The sequence below is a fragment of the Ornithodoros turicata genome, chromosome 1 (genome assembly GCF_037126465.1).
Source record: "Ornithodoros turicata isolate Travis chromosome 1, ASM3712646v1, whole genome shotgun sequence".
NCBI classification, from domain to species: domain Eukaryota; kingdom Metazoa; phylum Arthropoda; class Arachnida; order Ixodida; family Argasidae; genus Ornithodoros; species Ornithodoros turicata.
In genome coordinates this window covers 58,477,112-58,500,361 of record NC_088201.1, presented here as the reverse complement: position 1 = coordinate 58,500,361, position 23,250 = coordinate 58,477,112, and the positions used below count along the sequence as shown (strand labels likewise).

General features: G+C 43.0%; 3 non-coding genes across 3 annotated transcripts; 1 reads left to right on the top strand and 2 right to left on the bottom strand.

Annotated features, from left to right (window-relative positions):
- Nucleotides 1–207: 207 nt before the first annotated feature.
- On the bottom strand, nucleotides 208–280 carry Trnat-ggu (transfer RNA threonine (anticodon GGU)). The gene has a single exon. It is a non-coding gene; the product is annotated as a tRNA-Thr (tRNA).
- Nucleotides 281–7,509: 7,229 nt separating this feature from the next.
- On the top strand, nucleotides 7,510–7,582 carry Trnat-ggu (transfer RNA threonine (anticodon GGU)). The gene has a single exon. It is a non-coding gene; the product is annotated as a tRNA-Thr (tRNA).
- A 12,906-nt stretch (nucleotides 7,583–20,488) lies between these two features.
- On the bottom strand, nucleotides 20,489–20,561 carry Trnat-ggu (transfer RNA threonine (anticodon GGU)). Its single transcript has one exon. It is a non-coding gene; the product is annotated as a tRNA-Thr (tRNA).
- Between the last annotated feature and the right edge of the window lie 2,689 nt (nucleotides 20,562–23,250).

Here is a 23,250-nt window from a genome sequence, read left to right as displayed (position 1 = left end):
TTGTGCCTTGGGGTCCTAGATTCGTCGCGAAGTCCATAAACGAAGAAATTTCAGCAGATGAGGATAAAGACGACGATTGGACGCTCTGCAAGGCCGACGTGACGGCGCGTGACTGTCAATGAAACAAAGTTCAAAGTGACAGAAAATGTATTTTTGCGTGACGCCAAATGACCATCACAATAAAAGATGAAAGTCACTGAAAAGGTTAGCCAGCTGTAGGACTCGAACCCACGTCTTCTGGATTACCGGTCCAGGGCTCTACCAATTGAGCTAAGCTAACACGCCTTCTTAGCGACTTCCAGGGTGCGTCATCTAAAGGGACAAGCCATTCTCTCTCTCTCACTCATCCTCCTTTCACTCTTACATTTTTGCTCACTCATACACACATTCATACGACAGGGATCGACGCAAGCGGCAACTGTTGAACATGAGAGAACTGAGAGAACAAAGCCAACGCAACGCTGCTTCTTCTCCTTTTATTTTTTTGCCAAAAACAGAAAGCGAATTTCGTCGTTATCCCTATTTCAATACAAGATACGTTCCCCTACGACTAGAGCGCCGATAAATATGTACTAAAAACTCGCGAAATATGCATGCAACTATGCACTGAAAATCTCCAAAATATGCAGAAAAAAACCTTAATATATGCAATGTCTTTGATTGGTCTCAGTACGAAACCAATTCACAAATTGCCTATTTTAAAGAAAAAGTGTGTATTTTAGTAGAAATAACACGGTAAAATAAATGGAGTGAAGCTTTTGCGTCCGTGATTGATAAAATAGCGTAAACGCAGGCTAGCTGGTGGACGAAACCCATGACGAAACAAGTCTGAGTATGTGCAATATGAAAAACACGAACACACGTATCTTCGTGTTTTTCTTGTTGTTAATGTTCAGGCTTGTTTCGTCATGGCTTTGTTGTCGGCACAGCATCACGCCGATTAAAATGCGGACGTCAGTAGTAGAGAGGGGTTGAGAACCCAGCCCCGGGCGAAACTACGGCACCCCCTGCCCTGAACCCGCGACCCTTTCTTCGAGTCTTAAGTAAATTTTCGTTCGAAAGATATTCGTAACTTTTAATATCCGCGACATAAAGAATTCGCATTATGTTATAGTGTATACAGAAAATATCAATCCATTCGATTAAATTCCCTGACATCATGAAAGAGTGCTCGTCAAAGTGAGGGACCTAAAGCTTGCGTATTGTGAAATTACACATTCTACAACACTGATCATAAATCGCAACACATGTTCAAATTGTGATTAAACTCTTACCGCTGTGTGGTAGTCAACACTTCTCCTTAATGTGGATCGATAAATTTTAGCAATGAATCCACAATCAAATATCTTGTATAGTATGTGTGAGTATATGCACAACTTTTTAATCTATATCTTTAGAAAAATGCAAGAAATAGCATGCAGTTTTGATGTTGAAAATTTAAAGAAGAAAATTATCTTTAGTGTGGAATTTGCGTGTTACAATGTTATGAGCTAAAGACTTATAAAATTAAAGTATGACCTTTCCATTTGTAGTGCCCAGATGCCATGACACTAAAATAATGTGACAGGTTTTCTGTATGGTTACGGGAAATCTCAAGTATATTTTGTGAATTGGATCTACGTTTATGTGTGACCTGCGCTGATCTGGTTATTATAATTAATATAACATATCTTCCATTGTGTTTATGCATAACGTTCATCTTCATTGTACATTGGTTAAGCACTTCTGATGGCTGTTGTGTGATCCGCTTCTCCCAAAATCTGATTGCCACTTGGAAATTATTTCATATACGCTTGTGTGCCGTGTGTTATGAAGATTATGTGATTAGAAACGTAGACTTGGCCTGTACGTCGTGCTCGTAAAATCTTTCGTTTGCATTGTGGCATCTGATAATAGATTCGCTTTTCACGAAGGCTTCGTATTATCTCCCAGGCAGTGAACCCCAATGCGATTGTAAAAGTTGTCGCGAACGACCAGCCGCAATCAGTTATCTTGCCTTATTTCCCGTTTTGCCATATCTTGACCCCCACTGCAAGCCTTGGACGGCTCCTGTTTCCTACTCATACAAATGGACAACTGTGTTGACAAAAATATTTATTTATTTGTTCCGCACTCCAATCGGTTGCTTGTCAAAGACGCCTTTTCTTCTTCTTTTACTATGTCTGGGCTAGTGCAACTGATTGAGAAATATACATGCACTGTGGAATTTAATTCGTGAAATATGATAAGTTTTCACATGAGATTAGTGATCCTTTTTTTAGACCGATGTATCATATCTCTAAATTTCAATGACCGATCCTTCTCCGGCAATTCTATCCTTCGGGTGTTGAATTTGTACAGAGTGTAGTCGAGTAAAACCAATTTGGTGGTCAGGTCTCATTCCATACGAGAATTTTTACACAAATTGTGGAATATTTCGTTTCCTTAGTGATCATTGTTCTCAGTCTAGCCGTGCTAAATGTAAAGTGTTTTTCATTGTGATGCGAAGAATTCATTTTAATGATGACAAAGATTACAATTATTGTTTCACTTATACACTTGTTTATTTCGATAAATTACAATTCTATTTCAAACTCTGAAGTTTTCGTTTGTTGTCTTCATTGATGAATTCCGAAGACATTAAATAGTTTATTCTGATTATTGGGCGCTTGAATCCAGCGTTGATTAATGCAGGCGCTATGTTGTCGCCGTGTTTGTATTGCTTCAACAACTTGCACTTTGTCGCGATGAATTTGCAGAGTCTCTTATTGATGCTTCCTTTCTTTGTATGAAGGTTCTTGAATGGCGTACAAGAGAGTATTAGATGAAAATCGTCCGGTGGTCCACCGCAATTGATATGTTTGTTGAGTTTCAACAGGTGATAATACATCAGACCTTGCACGACAATATTGAACTTCTGTTGATTCGACATCGTTGCAGAGACTGGTAGAAGAAAATAATTGCGTTGCCGTGGTAGTTGAATATATCACGTGATAAGATTTTATGTACTTTCCATCTCAGATATGTGTAATTTCAACAAATCCGTAATGATTTGATTTGATTTTAAAAGAAAAAAATCCGTAATGAATCGTGCGATATAGACCGCTTGTATATGATAATTTGATCCGACTGCTTTCTTGATGTACGCAATGCCCATTGCAATGATTACAATTACATCTGGTCTAGTGTATTTCAATTCTTCGTTGGCAAACCTCAAAAAGTCCGCCATCAATCCTAATCAGCCCTTCCGACGTTGATGTGCAGATATTTTTATAAGTATTGTAGATTCGGCATATAAATTCTTGCACCTTCAGTTCTGTAGTTTGTACCATATCTCCGAATACGACCATGTCTAGGACGTATTGAAATGCAGCGATAAGGAAATCGTTTCGCGGCTCCTCCTTTTCGAAGCAGTTTTTTATCACATCTTCCCATGACTTATGGTATCGAGTACAAAATCTGTCCACCTTTTCAATGTAGAGCGAAAATCTCTTCTGTTTTCAAGTGCACATCTACACTTAATTAAAAGCATATCTATGTTTATTTTATTGATTAAAATTTTATTATCTGGTTTAGAATGCTATAATCTCCACCTGTCGTGAGAATTATTGTTTTGATTTTGTTTCAAGTATTCACTCGACTGATATTCTATGAGTTGTGAACTTACCGCTCGAGATAATTATTGTCTTGTATTTGTTCCAATTGTTCACTCGCATGACATAAGTACCTCTAAGATGGGAATGCCTCATAACTCTGAGTTGCATTTCACATTTGATATTTCTGTGTGGTTCATTAGAAATTTCTGTTGCAAAATATTACAAAATTGATGTAATTAGATCTGTTTCTCGTTTTTGATTGTGTATCGCTGCTACCAATTAATAATTTGGACTTTCTCTACATCTTCAATAACAATATCGCATCTCTACAAACTTAGCCGACTTGTCAACCACTTTGACGAAAGATTTCCGTTTCAGTGAAAGGATGCGAAAAGATAGTGACCCCAGCGAGTGATATCTGCATCTATTTGCGCTGCACAATAAACTATATCGCCTTTGAACTCTCTCTTATCTGACCTCTAGAGCGTTCTGTTTGCTGGACGAAGGAATATAGCCCCTAACCCTTTGAGTGATAAAGCATGCGCAACGCTTTGGGCATATAGATAGAGACATAAAGTCTCCCGACTTTGAGGAAAAGAGTGAAAACAGTGCATATTTCCTACGTCTTGGATACCTCCATCAAGGTTTGTAGTGTTTGTTAGAATGAAAATTGTATATTGGTTGATTTTATGATAGTTCAATGATAGATTATTTTCCTCTGTTGATGTTTACGTGTCGCCGCGTGTTCCTCTGTTCTTCAGCGTTAAGTCTGTGCTATATTGTTAAGCCTGTGCTATTTCGCCCTTGATAGATTGATTAGCTATTATTTCTCTATGTGTTGGATGGTGCGCAGGTTTGGCTCTCTATTAATTGTAGCTGTTGATTGTGTTGTTTCTCGTTATTTCCTTACGTCTATGCTATTCACTTAATAAGAAATCAAAAGTTTAGTAATGTTGGCATATGAAATTGAGATTCCCTATTGCGCTCGAAATGTTATGACAGATATTCACGCTATTGCATTGATGGTTCTCACGTATAGGAATATTAAATTTGTGATGGGTTTGATTTTCTGAATGATAGATTACTATGTTGTTTTGATTAAGAATAACTTCTTTGTATTGGTATAGATTTTATTTCCTCTTGTGTTCGTGTTCCGAGGTCTTCCATACATCTATCGGCATCCGTCTTCAACAAATCATGCAGGTTAGATATCATTAGATCTGGTTGTTGGCTAGGAGCGGGCTATATGGTGAAGTTTTTAACATGTCTATTTTCTGATGAGTTTGATTTTTTCATCTGATTTACTGGATGATAGATTACTGTGTTTTTTGATTAGGAATATCTTCTTTGTATTGGTATAGATTTTATTTCCTCTTGTGTTCGTGTCGTTCTTTGTTCTGTTTGTTGGCTAGGAGTGTGCTATGTGGTGAAGTGGAATATCTTCTTTGTATTGGTATAGATTTTATTTCCTCTTGTGTTCGTGTCGTCCTGTTTGTTGGCTAGGAGTGTGCTATGTGGTGAAGTGGAATATCTTCTTTGTATTGGTATAGATTTATTTCCTCTTGTGTTCGTGTCGTCCTGTTTGTTGGCTAGGAGTGTGCTATGTGGGGAAGTGGAATATCTTCTTTGTATTGGTATAGATTTTATTTCCTCTTGTGTTCGTGTCGTTCTTTGTTCTGTTTGTTGGCTTGGAGCGTGCTATGTGGTGAAGTGGAATATCTTCTTTGTATTGGTGTAGATTTTATTTCCTCTTGTGTTCGTGTCGTTCTTTGTTCTGTTTGTTGGCTAGGAGTGTGCTATGTGGTGAAGTGGAATACCTTCTTTGTATTGGTATAGATTTTATTTCCTCTTGTGTTCGTGTCGTTCTTTGTTCTGTTTGTTGGCTTGGAGTGTGCTATGTGGTGAAGTGGAATATCTTCTTTGTATTGGTGTAGATTTTATTTCCTCTTGTGCTCGTGTCGTTCTTTGTTCCGTTTGTTGGCTTGGAGCGTGCTATGTGGTGATGTGGAATATCTTCTTTGTATTGGTATAGATTTTATTTCCTCTTGTGTTCGTGTCCCATAGTCCTCCAGAGTCTCTGCTGTTCACATTTAACTGCATACAACTATCAGAACTTCCCGCTATTGCACTGATGGTTCTCACGTATAGGAATATTAGACGTTTTATAATACAATTTGTAATTTTGATTGTAATCGTATTGATTAAGAATATCTTAAATGCGCTATCAATTCTGATTCATTGAAAACTTCCACTAATAAAAATATTGTGTTTGATTTGTGATACCTATTCAATGCTAATGTATCATACCTGTAATAAGTATTGTTACGTGTATTGTGTTCCTTCTATTTCAGATTTTTGGCTAAGTTTTTTCCCATTCACGCAGAGTCATAACATAATTCCTAATGACTTTAATAAATATATTTTCACATGTACATTTGTGTATGGTTATCCTTTGCATGTAAACTGCACACCTGTTGTAGCTGGAAAAATTACGATTGAAGTCGACCCAGGCTGAAAAATGACGAAAGTCGGCGGCCCATGCTAAAAAATGGGGAAAGTCGGCGGCCCAGGCTGAAAAAATGACGAAAGTCGGCGGCCCAGGTTGAAAAATGACGAAAGTCGGCGGCCCAGGCTGAATGGTAAACGCGCACGCAGCCCTCCGGCCACGCGACGCCCAAGTAGTAAAATTGTGAAAGAAGTCAGCCCAGGGTGAAGGGTAAGCACGCACACGTAGCCCTCCGGTCACGCTTCGCCCACCTGTCACGGGAAGGAAGTCGGCCCAAGTAGGAAAATGGTGAAAGAAGTCAGCCCAGGTGGAATGGTTAGCATGCAGCCCTCCGGTCACGCTCCGCCCACCACAGCAACCCTCCACCCGAGCACCGCCCTGTTACAGGTGGTGAAGTTGGCATCACAATTCCCAGCACTATTGGCTTTAATAAATATATCTCAACTTGAATGGCATTAATAAATATATTTTCACTTGTCCTTTTTTGTGTATGACCCTTCTTTGCATGTATCTGCATGTAAACCGCTCACCTGCTGTATCGGGAAAATATGTGAAGTCGGCCCAAGTATGGGCAAAGAAGTTTGCACAGGCTGAAAAATATGCTATGATGAGCGCACGCGCAGCCCTCCCCCGCCGATAAGCGCGGACAACCCTCCCCACACGTGCCGCGCAGGGAAAAATACGCGCAGGGTTCAGGGCAGGGGGTGCCGTAGTTTCGCCCGGGGCTGGGTTCTCAACCCCTCTCTACTACTGACGTCCGCATTTTAATCGGCGTGATGCTGTGCCGACAACAAAGCCATGACGAAACAAGCCTGAACATTAACAACAAGAAAAACACGAAGATACGTGTGTTCGTGTTTTTCATATTGCACATACTCAGACTTGTTTCGTCATGGGTTTCGTCCACCAGCTAGCCTGCGTTTACGCTATTTTATCAATCACGGACGCAAAAGCTTCACTCCATTTATTTTACCGTGTTATTTCTACTAAAATACACACTTTTTCTTTAAAATAGGCAATTTGTGAATTGGTTTCGTACTGAGACCAATCAAAGACATTGCATATGTTAAGGTTTTTTTCTGCATATTTTGGAGATTTTCAGTGCATAGTTGCATGCATATTTCGCGAGTTTTTAGTACATATTTATCGGCGCTCTAGTCGTAGGGGAACGTATCTTGTATTGAAATAGGGATAACGACGAAATTCGCTTTCTGTTTTTGGCAAAAAAATAAAAGGAAAAGAAGCAGCGTTGCGTTGACTTTGTTCTCTCAGTTCTCTCATGTTCAACAGTTGCCGCTTGCGTCGATCCCTGTCGTATGAATGTGTGTATGAGTGAGCAAAAATGTAAGAGTGAAAGGAGGATGAGTGAGAGAGAGAGAATGGCTTGTACCTTTAGATGACGCATCCTGGAAGTCGCTAAGAAGGCGTGTTAGCTTAGCTCAATTGGTAGAGCCCTGGACCGGTAATCCAGAAGACGTGGGTTCGAGTCCTACAGCTGGCTAACCTTTTCAGTGACTTTCATCTTTTATTGTGATGGTCATTTGGCGTCACGCAAAAATACATTTTCTGTCACTTTGAACTTTGTTTCATTGACAGTCACGCGCCATCACGTCGGCCTTGCAGAGCGTCCAATCGTCGTCTTTATCCTCATCTGCTGAAATTTCTTCGTTTATGGACTTCGCGACGAATCTAGGACCCCAAGGCACAATTGTTATTGAAGTTTGAAACCATGTCGCCCATATTATTACGTTCTGAAATTGCTCAATGAATAATGACGGTTAATTGACATTACCCTGGTCTGTGGAACCAAAGTGCCAATGTAGCCAGCTTTCAATCAACGCGCCTTCATTGGCACCTCATTGGAAATCCTGAGTAGAGCATGGCTCTAGTTTAACATTCTTAAAATGCGTTGCGTGAGGAACAAAAAATAGAATAGTATCGATACAATTTAGCTTGTGGTCACGCGAAATATTCTGGCAACAACTGTTTCTCATTTGTGGGGATCACATGCCGCTACTTTTGAAATTATCCGAGCAACACACTTCAAGCCACGCACAAAAGAAATGGGTTTTATGGACCACGAAGTAGATAATGACAGAGGACGCGGCAGTTTAAATAAAAGACACAATACTTGATAGGGAGCAATATGTATGGTGTACGTTAGGCGCCTTGAATAGATTACAAATGCATAGTGAGTTGCCGCTGAGTATGCCCCTCACCGTTACAGGAGTATTACGCTCCCTTTTACGCCAGGCGCGGAGTGTATGACTTAGGAAACGATTCTGGATATTAACAATTCGATCTTCCAATACATTACGACAATACACGTACCACGGACCTCAGGTTAAAATCCTAGGAGTAGTTTTTGACAGTGTAAGGGTCCCAGCTGTCGACTGGCCTCGAGTATTCAGCCGCTGTAGTGCTGTGCTGCGTGAGCTTAAATTTGTTGATCTGCAATCCGACTGCTTTTCGGGCACGACAGTTAGCAGCATGGTATTACAGTCGCTTGTGGTTTTTAGCGGTTGTGTCATCCCCACCAGCGCTAATACAAGCTGCTATCACACGACACGCGTTCCGCTTTCTGTGGGGCGAATCCATTGAATGGGTCTGTAGGTCTCAACTGCACGGAAGCCGTGATCTGCGTGGCTTGGGAGCACCAGCTGTGCCAGAAAAGCACTTGGCGCTTCAATCGCGGGTTCTCTTTGAGGCGCTCCGTGCGTCGGGGCTCCTGGCCTCCGGTTTAGTGCAGTATTTTCTAGGATACGCCGCCATGTAGTTCCTAGAGAGTCCTGAGCTTCGCCCCAGGGCGGAAATACTCCCTGCTGTTGCTGTTGTGCGGCCCTTGCGTGTCCAACGCACAGCTGAAGACATTTCCTTGTGGAGCGTCTGTGATTTTTACGCCAGCAGCGCCAACGAAATTCCCCTGGCGGCGTATCACTGCAGGCTGGCTCGATGCACGTCGCGCTTCCAGTGGAAGCTGGCCCATGGTGTCCTTCCACTGCGTGAACGTTTGCACCTTTTCTGGATATGTCGCACGGACGGTTGTCCGTGTCTTGTGGCATGTCTGAGACTGCAGAACATTGTTTTTTTTTTTTTTGCGATGCCATATTCTACTTTTACTGTGGAGTTAAGTGGCGCAAATATCTGGGCTCCCAGCAGTTGATTGGGCCACCGTAAGGTACCTGGAGCCGTTGCCGGTCGTACGCGCAGGGCGGAAGCAGTGTCGTGACGTTGCCCACCTCTGTGAGGCCAACAACGCCGAGCCCTTTCACCATCCACCCCCACCAGCTGAAGCAGTTAGCATTGCTGGTCTCAGAAATCAACTTCCAAATTTTGATTCGCCGGTGCCGGCTGACCTTCGATGGCCCAAACGTTGGGAGCATGGCTATTTTCCAGGCAGTGAGAGCCGGGCAGCGTGCGCATGTCATCCGTGAGCTCTCATTATTTGGGTCTGTGGAGTTCTGTCGCCGCTGGCTTACAACGCCTCGGCTCTTTGATCGTGATCAAGGTGAGTGGCATATCAAGTTCTAGTAAGCCCACTAGGATTGTACTACCCACGCAGCGACTCTTCCAGGGCTTCAGGATTGTTCGCATGGTATAGCACGTACACTCTAAATCGTTTTACACCTTAAAGGGTGTAAATCAAAATGTTCATGGCGCACACCTTTTAAGGTGTATTTTAACACCCTCATGGCAATTGGGGTGTAAAGGGTGTAACGCTGAATAAAACTGCTGGGTTCGTGGCAATATGCTGGTAACTGTGTATTCACAATTACCAGCATATTGCATATAATCACATTGAGGTCCATATATGTATGCACATCAAGGTGATTAAATGTGTGCAAACATGCACAGCCGACAAACAGACAATCATGTATGGCATGGCAGCTGTGCATGGCAATGAAGCATGGCAGCTGTATATAGCCTTTCGTGAAATTGTAGACCTTCTCATGAGCAGGCACCTCCCCCATGTGCATGTTAATTACTTAGAACGTTGCATTTATTCGCTTCTTCAAGGATTTCCAGTGTGGTACCCACAAATATCTAACGCCTGTAAAATGCATTACATTGTTAATTAACCGCGACTCATCAGGATGTTTGGTCCTCTCCTAGCTCTATGGTGTATGCGTTTCAAAGGGAAACACTAGCATTTTAAAGATGTTGCTAGAAAAACTCGAAATTTTAAGAACATAACCCTTTCATTAGCAATAAGACATAAATTTTATCAAATGTATGTGTGGTCGCAACCCTTCATCAGAAATGCCACATCTACTGATGGTTCCAAGGAGATACTACTTCAACATGCTCCAGAAGCAATTCAGAGTTACATTCATGACCGTGATATTCACGCAGAATCTATAGTCTATGTGAAAAGTGCAGTTGGTAATGATAACACATTTGCTGTTGGGTGTGTTGTTGCCAAAGAACCGAGGAGGACTTACCCGTGTTCGTTGAGATTGCAGGCATATATGTTATTAACTCTGATACCATTTTTCTCATAAAACATTAACTGCAGTTGAGTATGATGAGCACTGTCATGTATTTGTTCTGTCTTGCAATGAGGAGCAATGTGTTTTAAGAAATTTAAGCAGTATCTCAAGAGATCTTCTAAATCTGCATACATTATCAGATGGTAGACGGGTTGTAAATCCACGCCATGCACTTTTGTAATGTAATTTCCCGTTCCCTGTTGTTGTATATATTTACTTTTGTTCATGTGAACGAAAATAAACATACTCCCTTTATACACCCAGGCGACACACTTATGACCATATTTAACCTGAGGGTGTAGTACACCATTGTTACACCCTCAGGAACTTCCAAAACAAAGTTGTAGGGTGTGAAAGGGGTGTGATCTTTGTTAATACACCTATTTTACACCTTTAAAGGTGCCAAACGATTTAGAGCGTACAAAAAGCAATCTCCCTTTGGAGCGTTGTTATCTGGTGTGTAAGGTAGAGTTTGTGTAAAAGGGGCTACCTCTATAGGTAGTTATCTTGCTTGATGACAATACACTCCACGGAGTGCTACCACTCCGAAAAAGTGAGGGAATATATAGAAACATTATACCGTGACTCCTCAGCTCAGGATTTACTGATGGGTTCATGTCATCCCATTTTCCTAGGAAGCAACGTGGGAGGCAAGCATGTCCGCTTTCGCCGGCTCTGTATCACCTGGCAATTGGGCCTCTTCTACGACGCCTTCTCCACAAGGTTTCCATAGACCTCATCCCTCTGCCGGGCTGTAAGCCTACTATATCTGTACTGGCCTTCGCGGATGATGTCACCGTTGTTGGTCCAAGTGCAGGGTCCGTCATGAAAGCCATCGAAGTGGCTGAGGACTATTCCAGCAGTTGCGGTGGACAGCTGAACAGAAGCAAGTGCGTTTTCTCGGCGGTGAACGGGGTCATTAATCTTATAGCGTGTTGACATCCAACCTGTTCGAAAGCTCAGGACCCTGGGTTTTCTCTTCAGGTCAACCGGGATTATCTAAGGCACTATTTCCAGCACTATCGAAGAAGTTGAGAAGAGGATCCTGCTCTATACAAGGCTCCTGGATCCCTTATCTAGACGAGCATCAACAATAGCGCGGACTCTACTATGCTCCGTTCTGTTCGGCGCTGCGAGCATCCTCCCTGTATCCCGGTGTTTTCAGGTGTCAGTTGAACTCTGCGATTTTTCGTTTCTAATGGGGCGTCGTTTTGCTGTTCTTCAGCTTTCCCGAGAACAGGTGAGGTGCTTTCCCAAGAGCAAGGTGTATGGAACATCCCGAGGATAGACGACCGCCTAGAGTAGCGACCGCCTTCCACGTCAAGTGAGAGTGTAAGGCAGTGGATAGCGACAGCCCTGTCACCTTCTGCATTGTCCAGATTCTTCGCCGGAATCCACCTGCGTGACTTGGGCATCCCACTTGACCACACTGTCCCACGATCCGCCGACCCTCTTCCTCTCTATCGAAACGCAGGAAGAGCAATAGTTTGCTAGAAGACCCGGTCACCAAATGTTAACCAGTCTGAACTTGGTGTCCGCGGCATTTTCGATTTGCTCATCTCAGACCATCCGTACTGTCTGCCGCACAACAACATGTATCCGGCTATCCCACAGTGGAAAAGGATCACGGCGGAGTACTTGAAGCATAGCCGAATCTCCTTCATGCAGCGTCTTGCCCACGGCCTCATCCATCTGCGGACTCGCTCCCTCGTGCGCACTCCTCTTGCTCTCGGGTGTCTGATCTGCGGCGAGGATCAGACGTTACGGCATGCTTTTTCCGAATGTGTGTTACCCGCGGCCCTTCTTAGGCGAGCTGCAGAGCTTTACGGAGTGGCTAGCATCCCCTACCGCAGTGTGCGGTTCCTTTCCCTGGCACCCTCGGATGGAACTAACCAATCCGTCCTACTGGCGACCGAAATAGCCTACCAAGTATGGAGGACCCCTGAAGCTGCAGCGCTCAGCAGAACTTTGCCGTGTCTCCAAGGAACGCGCGCAGTGGTCAGGCGAGAGCTGAAATTTGGCCTCCTGGGTGGGAAGAACGTTTTAGGAGTGATGCCGTTCTATACAACATGATAGCACGAACCTGTGATTTTTAAATTTGAGGATGGGGACATTCACATTGAATTTTCGGACACACAATTTTCATGTCAATTTTCCATCTGTTTTCCAGTGAGCACCCTTCGTACGACTTGCTGAGAACGCCTTGGGCCAGCCCTCAACTCAAGAGTCCCAGACGACCTTCCTCGACTGCCTCAAAGGCCTCTGTTTCTCTGAGGTCGTTACGGTGCCCAGTATGTAATGCTGGCACCGGACACTAATCTGAGATGGAGGAGGAGTAGGTGACAGTACAGTCCTACCATGCGGCACGTGCAACATGTAGCCACACAATTGTGGGCACACTCACCTTACGTGTAACTCTAGTTCAAATTGTTTAATACATTTGCAGTATACTACTCCTGGAAATATTTTTCCAACCTTTCTGTGATGCGCAGTTCTGTGGGACCACCCCGATGGCAGAGCGGGAGGGATCTTACAACCCCACTCCCGCTTGCCACCGTTGACTGGGTTGGAGTTTTTACACAACAAAATATCGTGACAGGGTTAGTTGCAACTGAGACCGCGTGTGTCAGACTTTTTTGGGAGATTTTGTTTTTCACCTTGTGCTCGTGTTGCGAGCTGACGCGGTTTGCTGTACCTGTGTTCGGAGACGCACTGGGGTCGCCGGCATTAAACGTATTTCAAGTGGCAAGTACAGTTCCTTTTATTTTCGGAGTGGATATTCCACATCATCCCCAGTGGCACAAAGGGAGAAGGCTCTTTTCTCTCTCGTCGCCGCACAAGTCTTGTATTAGGTCTGGCATCAATCGATGCCGTCGACCCTTTTGAGCGAACACGGGTCCTAAACCATATTCCAGGAATTTAGGTTTCTGCGTCCGACTTTGACTGCAACGGGAGAAGCTGAGACTGGGGAACGAGCGCTTCCGTACTTCGTGGCCATCCTATCTATACACCCGGTATGAGAAGGTATATTTTCATTTATAAAATGGATTGCCGCATTGTTGCTTTCTATATTTTTCATTGGCTGAGCACGGGTTTGCAACATTGGACCAATATTGGCATTGGTGCAATATGGTGCTAGGCCAATATTTATTTTCTTCCGTGTTAACGCTGCGAGGCAACTGTGGCTATGAGCGGCATACACTCGTGGACAGATGCAGAGAGGACGGCATGAATGAGGGGGGGAATGTGGCGTTGGTGTGCGTCGTTGGCCGACTTCAGGGCCACGTGGGAACAGTGCCGACATCCGTCTGGAAAGTGTCCCGGGAAAACCCAGGGAAACCCTCAGACAGCACACCAGGTGCGGGCATTCGAACCCGTGTCACCTCCCCGTCTCGGCGTCATCCGCGATCATCCTAACCACTAGGAGGTGGTCCAACGATGGTCTGCTGGCTGGGTTCCTTCTCCATATTTAAATGGGTTGTGTGCTTCAAGTCGGACGTCGTATGTAGTGTTGGGATTTCCTCTGCACTGTAACAGCGTTCGCATTTTCCGTTCCTTGCGCCGTGCCAGTGAACGGTCTTGATTGTTGACTCCTGTGACACACGCGCTGGAGCTCCGTGTATTGCTGTGCTCTTTTGAGGGGTACCGGTTACGTCAAAGTGCTTGTGCGCACGTGAGCAACAACTCAATGATAGCAAAAGTATTGCTGGGGATCGGAGGTGTCGGTTTAGTTTTTTACGATGAGCAGACAAAGGAAGCGTGTAGTGACTTCCCACAGAAGTAAAGTAGTTCAATCAGCGTAGGGTTACGTCTTCCATGCCGATGATATACAGGACGTCAAGTAGAGGAGGCGTTGCAAATTACTGAAAACTGCTGAGGGCATATACTAAAGACCTCCAGTCCAGAAACATATATAATTTAAACAATGTGAGCCAGTCGCGCTTGGCAATTAAACCACCAAAATTTAGAAAGTCAGAAAGTCATTTTTTTCTTTAACATTAAGCAACCGCATACATTCACTTCTTGTGTCTACCAGGTTTTGATACTTCAATTATTCAGTTTCTGGAGCCTGTGCTTGGTCTTGTCTTTCGTGCCAATCTGACGGTCAGATATATCGGTAAGCGTTATGTGAATAGACTGCGACTAAAATTGAGCCCGTTATTTGAGAAGATAAAGTAAAAACGCAAATCGTGTAAGGTCACAGCACAGGGACCGCCATTCGTCTGCAGCATTCTTACGTATGCTTTTGACAGTCCGCCAAAGAGTGCAGTGGTTTTTCTTGTTTACATTTCCCGTAAAAATGACATAGCAAATATATTCATTTACCTAGACTCACTTTATTCAAAGCAAGCAGAACACAGTGTACACAGTGCATGCAATGCACCGTGCATACAATTAGTATCGTGACTGTGCTTCAATAATGAAGCAGTTCAAAAGCAGGGTTCAAGTGGTAAAACCCAAACGATCCCAGCTTGCTCTTGTTGATGACACCTGAAAGACGTGAAGTGCAGTATTAGGTGGACATGGAGGCGGATAAGGGCATTAAAAAACACGTAGTATCTTGCATTGGTTCTCATGTATAACGATGAAGACCTGTCTACGTGCACTGTAGTGTGTGACACAGTGGGGACACTTTTTGTGGCATATTTTCTCCCCAATTGTTATGTGTAGATCATGTTCAGACGTATGGTTTGCGTCTATTTAACGTTAGAAGCACAAAAATGCGCTGAACGAAGATCAAGACCAGGTATACCGACAAACATGTCCTTCGCCACGGTCTCCACTACCATTCCGAGTCCCCATTTTTCGTGTAAGATTTGCTTATGAAGTGATTGTGTTTGAAATCAGCATTAATTAAAAGTACTTGCCTTTTTTCTGAGCATTATAGTTCCGATGTTATTCCGATATTACGATGCAGCATACTTTCTTCACCACCAGCCCGTGCCTCTGGCATCACCTTGGCCGCCAGAAGGTTGCCAACCAGCCCCAGCACCAGCTCCGGCAGCTTGCCAGCCTGCTCCAGCACCAGCACCAGCTCCAGCAGCTTGCCAGCCAGCCCCAGCACCTGCATACAGACCCTCATCAATACAGCATTGTGCGCACTCATGTTACAACTCCAACAACATTCGATATTGGAGGGTCGCATGTTACTGCACATTAGATTAATGTCACATTAATGCGGTATTTCTTTATCCTAGAGCGCATCACCGCATTTCGCTGGATGGTGTCTCACTTACTAAAATACTATTGTGTTGCTCCTGGACCATTCCACGCCCAGTGATCCAGAGGTGCCGCTCGACCCCACTATAATTTTATGTGAACTTTTTTGGTGGTTCCTTATGACTCCGAAAGCAACAGAACATTGGTCTTTACTCTTTTCTAACGGAATTGAAATTTATAGGGTGCAGAGCCCCTCCAAGATGCAGTGCTTGGCGAACGCCTATGTGGGTTAAAGCAGGTATTATGGCCCACGTAGGGCACGGAGCACGCTAGAAAGCGTCTTATTTGATAGAGGAGAGTTCATTATACGGTATGTAAGCAATTTTCACCATCGCACTCGACGGGCTCGACGCTTGTGGCGCGAACGAAATTTGCAAAGTTTGTGCAAGTTTACCAATTTTTTTGCAATATAAAGTTCTGGAATTTCTCCTTCAACATTTTTTTCGTATAGCCCCCATGCTGTACTTTCAGCACAAAAAAATCCAGCCCCGCCGGTGCACTGTAAGGCGCAGTAAAAAAATCGGGGATTTGCAAAAATTCGGCAAAATGCACATTTTCGACCGAAAAATTCGGTGTGAGTAGGTTGGGATAAAAGAGTGATGGAGGTGTCATTCGCTGCACCGTCTTCCTAGCAAGTCGTAGCAAAAAAATCTTAGAGGTACTTTTTGTTAAACTCAAATAATATTTTTTTAATTGAAGGTAACTTCGCAAAAGTGTATGGGCGCTGCGGCGCAGCGTACCGAATGTAGAACTGGGCGGGTCACTCACAAAACACTAGACGGAAAGAAAACACTAGGCAGTCGCATTATTGAAGAGCAAATAATGGTTGCAAACACGTGTTTGCCTCCTTCGAGACCCGATGGTTGTGTAGTGAGCGCTCATCAAGCTGGCCATCTTGCGCTCTCACACGTGATCATCACGTGATATATTCAACTACCACGGCAACGCAATTATTTTCTTCTACCAGTCTCTGCAACGATGTCGAATCAACAGAAGTTCAATATTGTCGTGCAAGGTCTGATGTATTATCACCTGTTGAAACTCAACAAACATATCAATTGCGGTGGACCACCGGACGATTTTCATCTAATACTCTCTTGTACGCCATTCAAGAACCTTCATACAAAGAAAGGAAGCATCAATAAGAGACTCTGCAAATTCATCGCGACAAAGTGCAAGTTGTTGAAGCAATACAAACACGGCGACAACATAGCGCCTGCATTAATCAACGCTGGATTCAAGCGCCCAATAATCAGAATAAACTATTGAATGTCTTCGGAATTCATCAATGAAGACAACAAACGAAAACTTCAGAGTTTGAAATAGAATTGTAATTTATCGAAATAAACAAGTGTATAAGTGAAACAATAATTGTAATCTTTGTCATCATTAAAATGAATTCTTCGCATCACAATGAAAAACACTTTACATTTGCATGGCTAGACTGAGAACAATGATCACTAAGGAAACGAAATATTCCACAATTTGTGTAAGAATTCTCGTATGGAATGAGACCTGACCGCCAAATAGGTTTTACTCGACTACACTCTGTACAAATTCAACACCCGAAGGATAGAATTGCCGGAGAAGGATCGGTCATTGGAATTTAGAGATATGATACATCGGTCTAAAAAAAGGATCACTAATCTCATGTGAAAACTTATCATATTTCACGAATTAAATTCCACAGTGCATGTATTTTTCTCAATCAGTTGCACTAGCCCAGACATAGTAAAAGAAGAAGAAAAGGCGTCTTTGACAAGCAACCGATTGGAGTGCGGAACAAATAAATAAATATTTTTGTCAACACAGTTGTCCATTTGTATGAGTAGGAAACAGGAGCCGTCCAAGGCTTGCAGTGGGGGTCAAGATATGGCAAAACGGGAAATAAGGCAAGATAACTGATTGCGGCGGGTCGTTCGCGACAACTTTTACAATCGCATTGGGTTCACTGCCTGGGAGATAATACGAAGCCTTCGCGAAAAGCGAATCTATTATCAGATGCCACAATGCAAACGAACGATTTTACGAGCACGACGTACAGGCCAAGTCTACGTTTCTAATCACATAATCTTCATAACACACGGCACACAAACGTATATGAAATAATTTTCAAGTGGCAATCAGATTTTGGGAGAAGCGGATCACACAACAGCCATCAGAAGTGCTTAACCAATGTACAGTGAAGATGAGCGTTATGCATAAACACAATGGAAGATATGTTATATTAATTATAATAACCAGATCAGCGCAGGTCACACATAAACGTAGATCCAATTCACAAAATATACTTGAGATTTCCCGTAACCATACAGAAAACCTGTCACATTATTTTAGTGTCATGGCATCTGGGCACTACAAATGGAAAGGTCATACTTTAATTTTATAAGTCTTTAGCTCATAACATTGTAACACGCAAATTCCACACTAAAGATAATTTTCTTCTTTAAATTTTCAAAATCAAAACTGCATGCTATTTCTTGCATTTTTCTAAAGATATAGATTAAAAAGTTGTGCATATACTCACACATACTATACAAGATATTTGATTGTGGATTCATTGCTAAAATTTATCGATCGACATTAAGGAGAAGTGTTGAATACCACACAGCGGTAAGACTTTAATCACAAATTGAACATGTGTTGCGATTTATGATCAGTGTTGTAGAATGTGTAATTTCACAATACGCAAGCTTTAGGTCCCTCACTTTGACGAGCACTCTTTCATGATGTCAGGGAATTTAATCGAATGGATTGATATTTTCTGTATACACTATAACATAATGCGAATTCTTTATGTGGCGGATATTAAAAGTTACGAATATCTTTCGAACGAAAATTTACTTAAGACTCGAAGAAAGGGTCACCCGAGTCGTCGAAGACGTTTCGGCTACACGCCGGGCCGCGTTTCCATAATGCCGTACCCGAAACCGAACGCAATTCTGCGCCCGACGCGTTAACGCGGTACCGCACGCGAGCGTGTTGCTTTTTCCGGAAACGGGTTCGTCGACCCGGGTGACCCTTTCTTCGAGTCTTAAGTAAATTTTCGTTCGAACGCCACTTAACTCCACAGTAAAAGTAGAATATGGCATCGCAAAAAAAACAAACAAAAAAACAATGCTCTGCAGTCTCAGACATGCCACAAGACACGGACAACCGTCCGTGCGACATATCCAGAAAAGGTGCAAACGTTCACGCAGTGGAAGGACACCATGGGCCAGCTTCCACTGGAAGCGCGACGTGCATCGAGCCAGCCTGCAGTGATACGCCGCCAGGGGAATTTCGTTGGCGCTGCTGGCGTAGAAATCACAGACGCTCCACAAGGAAATGTCTTCAGCTGTGCGTTGGACACGCAAGGGCCGCACAACAGCAACAGCAGGGAGTATTTCCGCCCTGGGGCGAAGCTCAGGACTCTCTAGGAACCACATGGCGGCGTATCCTAGAAAATACTGCACTAACCCGGAGGCCAGGAGCCCCGACGCACGGAGCGCCTCAAAGAGAACCTGCGATTGAAGCGCCAAGTGCTTTTCTGGCACAGCTGGTGCTCCCAAGCTACGCAGATCACGGCTTCCGTGCAGTTGAGACCTACAGACCCATTCAATGGATCCGCCCCACAGAAAGCGGAACGCGTGTCGTGTGACAGCAGCTCGTATTAGCGCTGGTGGGGATGACACAGCCGCTAAAAACCACAAGCGACTGTAATACCATGCTGCTAACAGTCGTGCCCGAAAAGCAATCGGATTGCAGATCAACAAATTTAAGCTCACGCAGCACAGCACTACAGCGGCTGAATACTCGAGGCCAGTCGACAGCTGGGACCCTTACACTGTCAAAAACTACTCCTAGGATTTTAACCTGAGGTCCGTGGTACGTGTATTGTCGTAATGTATTGGAAGACCGAATTGTTAATATCCAGAATCGTTTCCTAAGTCATACACTCCGCGCCTGGCGTAAAAGGGAGCGTAATACTCCTGTAACGGTGAGGGGCATACTCAGCGGCAACTCACTATGCATTTGTAATCTATTCAAGGCGCCTAACGTACACCATACATATTGCTCCCTATCAAGTATTGTGTCTTTTATTTAAACTGCCGCGTCCTCTGTCATTATCTACTTCGTGGTCCATAAAACCCATTTCTTTTGTGCGTGGCTTGAAGTGTGTTGCTCGGATAATTTCAAAAGTAGCGGCATGTGATCCCCACAAATGAGAAACAGTTGTTGCCAGAATATTTTGCGTGACCACAAGCTAAATTGTATCGATACTATTCTATTTTTTGTTCCTCGCGCAACGCATTTTAAGAATGTTAAACTAGAGCCATGCTCTACTCAGGATTTCTAATGAGGTGCCAATGAAGGCGCGTTGATTGAAAGCTGGCTACATTGGCACTTTGGTTCCACAGACCAGGATAATGTCAATTAACCGTCATTATTCATTGAGCAATTTCAGAACGTAATAATATGGGCGACATGGTTTCAAACTTCAATAACAATTGTGCCTTGGGGTCCTAGATTCGTCGCGAAGTCCATAAACGAAGAAATTTCAGCAGATGAGGATAAAGACGACGATTGGACGCTCTGCAAGGCCGACGTGACGGCGCGTGACTGTCAATGAAACAAAGTTCAAAGTGACAGAAAATGTATTTTTGCGTGACGCCAAATGACCATCACAATAAAAGATGAAAGTCACTGAAAAGGTTAGCCAGCTGTAGGACTCGAACCCACGTCTTCTGGATTACCGGTCCAGGGCTCTACCAATTGAGCTAAGCTAACACGCCTTCTTAGCGACTTCCAGGGTGCGTCATCTAAAGGGACAAGCCATTCTCTCTCTCTCACTCATCCTCCTTTCACTCTTACATTTTTGCTCACTCATACACACATTCATACGACAGGGATCGACGCAAGCGGCAACTGTTGAACATGAGAGAACTGAGAGAACAAAGCCAACGCAACGCTGCTTCTTCTCCTTTTATTTTTTTGCCAAAAACAGAAAGCGAATTTCGTCGTTATCCCTATTTCAATACAAGATACGTTCCCCTACGACTAGAGCGCCGATAAATATGTACTAAAAACTCGCGAAATATGCATGCAACTATGCACTGAAAATCTCCAAAATATGCAGAAAAAAACCTTAATATATGCAATGTCTTTGATTGGTCTCAGTACGAAACCAATTCACAAATTGCCTATTTTAAAGAAAAAGTGTGTATTTTAGTAGAAATAACACGGTAAAATAAATGGAGTGAAGCTTTTGCGTCCGTGATTGATAAAATAGCGTAAACGCAGGCTAGCTGGTGGACGAAACCCATGACGAAACAAGTCTGAGTATGTGCAATATGAAAAACACGAACACACGTATCTTCGTGTTTTTCTTGTTGTTAATGTTCAGGCTTGTTTCGTCATGGCTTTGTTGTCGGCACAGCATCACGCCGATTAAAATGCGGACGTCAGTAGTAGAGAGGGGTTGAGAACCCAGCCCCGGGCGAAACTACGGCACCCCCTGCCCTGAACCCGCGACCCTTTCTTCGAGTCTTAAGTAAATTTTCGTTCGAAAGATATTCGTAACTTTTAATATCCGCGACATAAAGAATTCGCATTATGTTATGGTGTATACAGAAAATATCAATCCATTCGATTAATCTCCCTGACATCATGAAAGAGTGCTCGTCAAAGTGAGGGACCTAAAGCTTGCGTATTGTGAAATTACACATTCTACAACACTGATCATAAATCGCAACACATGTTCAAATTGTGATTAAACTCTTACCGCTGTGTGGTAGTCAACACTTCTCCTTAATGTGGATCAATAAATTTTGCAATGAATCCACAATCAAATATCTTGTATAGTATGTGTGAGTATATGCACAACTTTTTAATCTATATCTTTAGAAAAATGCAAGAAATAGCATGCAGTTTTGATTTTGAAAATTTAAAGAAGAAAATTATCTTTAGTGTGGAATTTGCGTGTTACAATGTTATGAGCTAAAGACTTATAAAATTAAAGTATGACCTTTCCATTTGTAGTGCCCAGATGCCATGACACTAAAATAATGTGATAGGTTTTCTGTATGGTTACGGGAAATCTCAAGTATATTTTGTGAATTGGATCTACGTTTATGTGTGACCTGCGCTGATCTGGTTATTATAATTAATATAACATATCTTCCATTGTGTTATATGCATAACGCTCATCTTCATTGTACATTGGTTAAGCACTTCTGATGGCTGTTGTGTGATCCACTTCTCCCAAAATCTGATTGCCACTTGGAAATTATTTCATATACGTTTGTGTGCCGTGTGTTATGAAGACTATGTGATTAGAAACGTAGACTTGGCCTGTACGTCGTGCTCGTAAAATATTTCGTTTGCATTGTGGCATCTGATAATAGATTCGCTTTTCGCGAAGGCTTCGTATTATCTCCCAGGCAGTGAACCCCAATGCGATTGTAAAGGTTGTCGCGAACGGCCAGCCGCAATCAGTTATCTTGCCTTATTTCCCGTTTTGCCATATCTTGACCCCCACTGCAAGCCTTGGACGGCTCCTGTTTCCTACTCATACAAATGAACAACTGTGTTGACAAAAATATTTATTTATTTGTTCCGCACTCCAATCGGTTGCTTGTCAAAGACGCCTTTTCTTCTTCTTTTACTATGTCTGGGCTAGTGCAACTGATTGAGAAATATACATGCACTGTGGAATTTAATTCGTGAAATATGATAAGTTTTCACATGAGATTAGTGATCCTTTTTTTAGACCGATGTATCATATCTCTAAATTTCAATGACCGATCCTTCTCCGGCAATTCTATCCTTCGGGGGTTGAATTTGTACAGAGTGTAGTCGAGTAAAACCTATTTGGTGGTCAGGTCTCATTCCATACGAGAATTCTTACACAAATTGTGGAATATTTCGTTTCCTTAGTGATCATTGTTCTCAGTCTAGCCGTGCTAAATGTAAAGTGTTTTTCATTGTGATGCGAAGAATTCATTTTAATGATGACAAAGATTACAATTATTGTTTCACTTATACACTTGTTTATTTCGATAAATTACAATTCTATTTCAAACTCTGAAGTTTTCGTTTGTTGTCTTCATTGATGAATTCCGAAGACATTAAATAGTTTATTCTGATTATTGGGCGCTTGAATCCAGCGTTGATTAATGCAGGCGATATGTTGTCGCCGTGTTTGTATTGCTTCAACAACTTGCACTTTGTCGCGATGAATTTGCAGAGTCTCTTATTGATGCTTCCTTTCTTTGTATGAAGGTTCTTGAATGGCGTACAAGAGAGTATTAGATGAAAATCGTCCGGTGGTCCACCGCAATTGATATGTTTGTTGAGTTTCAACAGGTGATAATACATCAGACCTTGCACGACAATATTGAACTTCTGTTGATTCGACATCGTTGCAGAGACTGGTAGAAGAAAATAATTGCGTTGCCGTGGTAGTTGAATATATCAC